The sequence below is a fragment of the Mesoplodon bidens genome, assembly GCF_964165515.1.
Source record: "Mesoplodon bidens genome assembly, contig: HAP1_SCAFFOLD_165, whole genome shotgun sequence".
Lineage (NCBI taxonomy): Eukaryota > Metazoa > Chordata > Mammalia > Artiodactyla > Ziphiidae > Mesoplodon > Mesoplodon bidens.
In genome coordinates, this window is record NW_027672048.1 from 453387 (window position 1) to 459386 (window position 6000).

The window sequence follows — 6000 nt, forward strand, 5'->3', positions numbered from 1 at the left end:
CTCTCCACTAATCTGTAGATCTCTTTAAACTGCTGTTTGGAAAACCAATGAACTGAATTTCTTTCTTAAAACTTCTACCTCTCCCAAGCTGTCTAGTGTAGAACCACCTATCTTGAAAAGAAAATGACATCCATAAAGACAAAATAGGTCCTCAGCTCTGCAGTTAGTTTCTAACAGTTTTGGGGTGTGTTTTCTTTCCAATAGGACCAAGATAAAAGGCACAGCAGCATATCCGATCAGTCTGCTCTACATCGATGGGAGAATAAACTGAATCTTAGACTTGTGCCCAAGAAGTGTCATTCTGAACTAAAGAGAGGTGGTGTCCTTGACAGAGGAGCTTCTTCACTTAGAACAGCTACATCACCCTGATTCCCTGAGCCCAGCAACTAGGGCTGGGCTGTTTCCACCGTCATCAGGACATGAAGTCTTTGATGTGGACTGAAGATTTTGGACCTGAGTTTATCCTTTTATGAACTCTTTGATATCAATACAGAACCACCCCATCTTTTTTGTCCCTTTCCCCATTTTCCACCCAGTAAATTTATATTAATGTGTTGTATGATAGGAGATGCTGTTGCATGATACTTGGCTATTGTTTTAAGTAAATTTTATCAAAAAGCATTTAATGAGGTACTGGATGATTTGGCAACTAAATGATATGATACTTTATTTCAGTGAAATGTCCTAGTCTAACACCTAGTAGATACTCCCTGGAAATACGATCACCTGAAAAGTGGTAAAAACTCTCCCACTGTCTAGTAAACATATACCCTTCTATGCTGGGTAATTACTAGCACACCTTTTATAAGACCATATCTCTATTCGTATATAAGATATCTCAGAGGTTGTATTTGCTGGTTCCTTGGACATTTACAAAGAAGTTTATTCAACTCTGTTCCAGGAGATTATGCCTGACCAATGTAGCTCTCCCTTACTATAGTAAGCAATAAATTCAGCTTTATCTTCTCATTTCAGATTAAGTAATCCAGATTTAAAGTATGTAAACAGCTGGCATAATACCTGGCTTACTTGATGCTCAAGTAATGGTAGCTGCTGATAATAGTATTAGGACCTAAATCAAATGAGCAATTATAAAATTAGAATATCAAATATAAGACTCAGAGGTTGATGAGCCCAGCACTCAATATCTAATATAAAAAAACACAGCTGGGGACTTCCCTGGTGGTGCAGTGTTTAGTAATCCACCTGCCAATGCAGGAGACATAGGTTCAATCCCTGGTCCAGGAAGATCCCACATGCCGCAGAGCAACTAAGCCCATGTGCCACAAATACTGAAGCCTGCACTCTAGGGCCTGCGTGCTGCAACTACTGAGTCCGCATGCTGCAACTACTGCAGCCCGCACACCTAAAGCCCATGCTCCACAACAAGAGAAGGCACCACAATGAGAAGCCCATGCACTGCAACAAAGAGTAGCCCCTGGTCTCTGCAACTAGAGAAAGCCACGCACAGCAACGAATACCCAATGCAGCCCAAAATAAATAAATTTTAAAAATAGAACAAAATACTAAAAAATAAAAAAACACCACTGAATTTATTGCTTACTGTGGTAGGGGAGAGATGTTAGTCAGACAGTGGCCCCCCTGATCAGAGCAAACTGCTGATCTTATATAGGGTTTTGAGAAAGCATGGAGTTCAAGCACTGGAAGAGTTTCAGAGGTTTAAGTGGGTTGACATCATCTGCAGATGTGTAGTACTTGAGTGAGACTATTGTTGATTAATTGACATTCAGAGGCAAGTTTCTTGGAGGGCATCCATTTCTGTGTCTGACTTTCAAGAGTGAGGGACTCACTGATTGGCAGGCTGGTAAAAGCCTCCTTAAGTTGTCTAACTCCTATAGTATTTATCCCTTTGGAGGTAAGGAGGTATTGTCAATTTGATGGTATTGGGGAGTCAGAATCTTGAAACAGCCTAACTAAGAGCCCCAGAGAACAATTAACCTGGTCCTGGGGTGGCACTGAAAACCTTGGTCCTGAAATATGCATAGGAACAAAGATCCCAATTGCTGCACAGGAGAGATGATCAATCTTAATGGGTTGCAAATGAGTGTTGTCGTAACAGTCACATGCCAAGAATATTAATATCCTCATCCAGAACAAGAGGAGAATTATAGAGTTAGACTGGTGATCATTTCTAGTCAAGATTATAGTTAAAACAGCCTATTTAGTGGGATGATTTGTTAAAGCATTTCTATGATACTTTAGAAGTGTTTCTATAGTACGTTTAGAGTATCTATCATATATACTAGCTTCTATTGTGACCCTCTACTTTCATTTGAAATAACAAAAAAACAGACAAAATATGAAACAATGGTTTTTAAGGGACTGGACATCAAGCAACAAAGCACTCTCATCCCTGAAAGAAAGGGAACAAGTGAGGTGAGCCCTATTGTTGCCTCGACTTACAGCCTTGAGGGAGTTCAGCCTGTGATGCAAGGAGTGGAAATCAGGATGGGTTCCCTGGGTTAAGGAATGAGAATTGAGAGTCCAGGGAGACACAGGCTGCAAGCGTTCCAGGACACAGGACGGGAGAGGAGAGAGCCGCACAGAGACGCCCACAAGGTCCTCTCTGAGTACTGAGCTGAGTACTGGGCAGCACATGCCTTTGAGGAATCTACCTAAGGCTGGAGAAAAGGCCATCCAAAAGGGTTAGAAGTGACAGTGCCCAGCATGCACATGCACGCACACATACACGCACGCACGCACACATACGCACACACACACACACGCGCGTGCAGTACCAGTTCTCACCAGCCAGAATTGGAAATCTTGTGATTTCCGGGCACTGGGTAGTAAACAACAGGGCCTGGCCTCCGTAGTAGTGAATAGTGAGCCCTGGAGTCAACACAGCTCTGCTCCTAACACGTCTTAACAGCGTGGCCCCAAATGACCCATTTCCAAGTAACTGTGTTCCAAAACAGAGCTTAAGAATATTTAGAAGGATACAAAATTATGGTACCCATCAAGGTAGAATCACGATTTCTGGCAAAGTTATCAGGCATGCAAAGAAGCAGGAAAATAGGGCCCATAATGAGAAAATCAAAATTGACCCAGAACTAACACAAACATTAGAGTTGACAGACAAGGACATTAAAACAATTATTGTAACTACTCTGTATATTCAAAGAATATTATACCAGTAGATGGTAATATAAGAAAAAGAAAGCAGCAATAGTTTATAATTATTTAGTTAACTAGTAGAAAAATGATGAGTGATTTCCTTTAGCAATAGAGATTTACTGCCTGTGGTAACATCAGATTTAAAGGTGAGCCTAACACAAGATCTGAAGATGCTTTGACTAATTTCTTGACGACTGTAATTGTTCTGAAGCAAGGAGACTAAGCCACGGCTTCTACTGATTTAAGGGACAGGCAGTGCCATGTTTTTAACACCCCTAGAGCATGGCCTAACCTTTTCACGTCAGTACAAAATGAAATTTATGAAAATCTAGGAAGAATCCATCTGAACTCTAATTGATTTTGTTCCAGTTAGACTGTCTGTAAAGTCTTTTACCCTTGGGGATTCTGAGACCATAGCTATTTCTTTGGTAATTTTTTGATCAGCTTTATTGAGGTATAACTGACATTAAATTATAAGATATTTAAAGTATACATTGTAATAATTTGATATTCACTGTGAAAGATTCTTCTCGTCTTGCTAATTAACACATCCATCACCTCACATCTTTTTAAAAAAAATTTGGTGACAGCATTTAATTTCCACTGTTAGTAAATTTTAGTTATACAAGATAGCATTTTCAACCACAATCATCATGTTATACATTATCTTATAGCTGAAATTTTGTACCCTTTTCCCAACTGCTTCCTATTTCCTCTACCTCCCAAGCCCTGGAAATCACTTTTCTAATCTCTGTTTCTATGAGTTTGAACTTTTTTGGGGGGATTCCACATGGTAGGCATTTCTCCAAAACCCCTTCAGCATGTATTGTTTGCAGAATTTTTGCTGATGGCCATTCTGACTGGTGTGAGCTGATAGGTTTTTGTCATTTGGATTTGCATATCTTTAATTATTCCTAATGTTCAGCCTTTTTCCATGCCTTTTTAAATTTCTTGTACAGAAAAACAGAAAAAAACGGAGAGTACAATTAACCTCTTGAAATAGTCTTCTTGGATGGTTGCCCTCTTTTGAATTTTTGGGTCCATTTTCGACCCCAGGATTGTTTTTGAGGGCAGGTGTCATTCACAGGCCTGCAATGAGTGTGAATATTTAGTGACCATTAGCACTGGGTTTAAAGCTGCTGTTGTGGGAAATGGCCACAAGGTGGCGGTATTTCTCCATTCCCAAATCGGGTTACTAGGGCAGCAGAGCCTTTCTGGGACCAATGGAATACAGAAGAAGGCATCATTGAAGTCTAATACAGAAAACCATGTCGTGGTGGATGGTAGAATGACCAGCAGGGTGTAGGAATTAGGAACGACTGGATGTATATCCTCGGTGACTTCACTGACTGTCCTAACATCCTTTACCAGGTCCCCAGCAGCCCACGGGGCTGACGTGGTCAGGGCAATGCCAGGTTATGGAGCTCACCTGCGCAACGACCCAGCAGCCCATGGGGCTCTCGTGGTCAGGCCCCTCCCAGGATATGGGGCTCACCTGGGCAGGTCCCCAGCAGCCCACGGGGCTCTCATGGTCAGGCCACTCCCAGCTTACGGAGCTCACCTGTGCAACTACCCAGCAGCCTATGGGGCTCTCATGATCAGGCCCCTCCCAGGATACGTAGCTCCCGTGGGCAGGTAGGACAGCAGGGCTGGGAACACAGGAATCGTGCACATAGCCCTCATTTCAGAGCACCCCAGATGGCCTGTCTCTCAGAGCTGACACAGAGCACGTCAGAGCAGGACTTGAACTAACAAACAGCATCTCCGACAGGTCTGTGACCCTGGGCGTCACTCTGTGCGGCCTCCCTCTGCCTGGTCTTCCAGAGACTTCCACTGCAGACAGGGCACCAGGCCTCTGTCTCCACCCATCACCCCTCCTCTCCCTGACTCCTGGGTTCCTCTCATTAAGAGAGTGTCTTCTTGAAGTTGTCTCCCACTCATGGGCCAGATAAAATGATGAGAAAACAAGCCGGAGCTGCAGCCCCTTGTCTATCCTGACTCGTAGGAGCCCACACCTGTTCCTTGGACCTAGCCGGTTCAGCGAGGTCCATATTCTGCAATGTGAGCCCCTGAGGTTTGAGGATTGGCTGACCTGGGCAGCCTGACCCTGCCGACCAGCCCTGCCCAGGTGTGCGTGTGTTGAGGTCAATATAAACACCACTCCAGGCAGCAAGAGGCACTGAGGTATGCCTGACGCCATATTCTCTGCCCCGTCAGCAGTCTCGGGGCTGTGCTGGTGGGAGGGTGTGAGGGGCCACGGCTTTGTGGGTGGTCCGGTGTGAGTGGGGCTCTGCTGGAGATTCTGCAGGAGTTGCCAGGCTGCCACCTGCTCAAGAAGAGGATGTGTCACCCATACCTTCCGCTGGGATCTCTCCCCGGGCAGAGGTGAGGAAGGAAAAAAGCAGTGGGGGCAGGGACAGGAGGGGTATCTCAGGCAGGGAAATGGAAAGCTTCCAGAAGAGCGCCCGGGGCCAGGAGCATCCTGGCTGGCCAGCAGGCACCAAGTCGGCCTGCGTGCTGTCGCTGGTGTGGCTCCACGGCCCTTCCTCTAGGCTTTCAAGTCCTTGTACATATTCAGGTGTTTTCCCTGGGAAGGGTGGGAACAGTTCAGCAGCAGCTGACCTGGGGCTCCCCTCACGTTTACGCACAGACGCCTCGGCACTGTCCCCCAGGTTTGCAATGAGGACGCTTCTTGCAGGGTCCTGCTGGCTGCGTGGGAGGTGATTCCCCACCTCTGACCAACTTCAGAATTGTTTACCACTGGAGCAAGTGCCCTGATAGAGTTTTCCTCTGTATAACTGGTGGGTTCTGTTTTTTTTTTCTTTTTTGGTTCAAGGTAGATTTTATTTCTCTTTTATGTAT

General features: G+C 44.8%; 1 pseudogene across 1 annotated transcript in view; it reads left to right on the top strand.

Annotated features, from left to right (window-relative positions):
* Positions 1 to 613, top strand: part of LOC308610683 (coiled-coil domain-containing protein 150-like) — a 59438-nt pseudogene extending 58825 nt beyond the window's left edge. The window contains exon 11 of the transcript in view: positions 205 to 613. The product of the transcript in view is annotated as a coiled-coil domain-containing protein 150-like (transcript). The remainder of the gene's footprint in view (positions 1 to 204) is intronic.
* Positions 614 to 6000: the final 5387 nt, after the last annotated feature.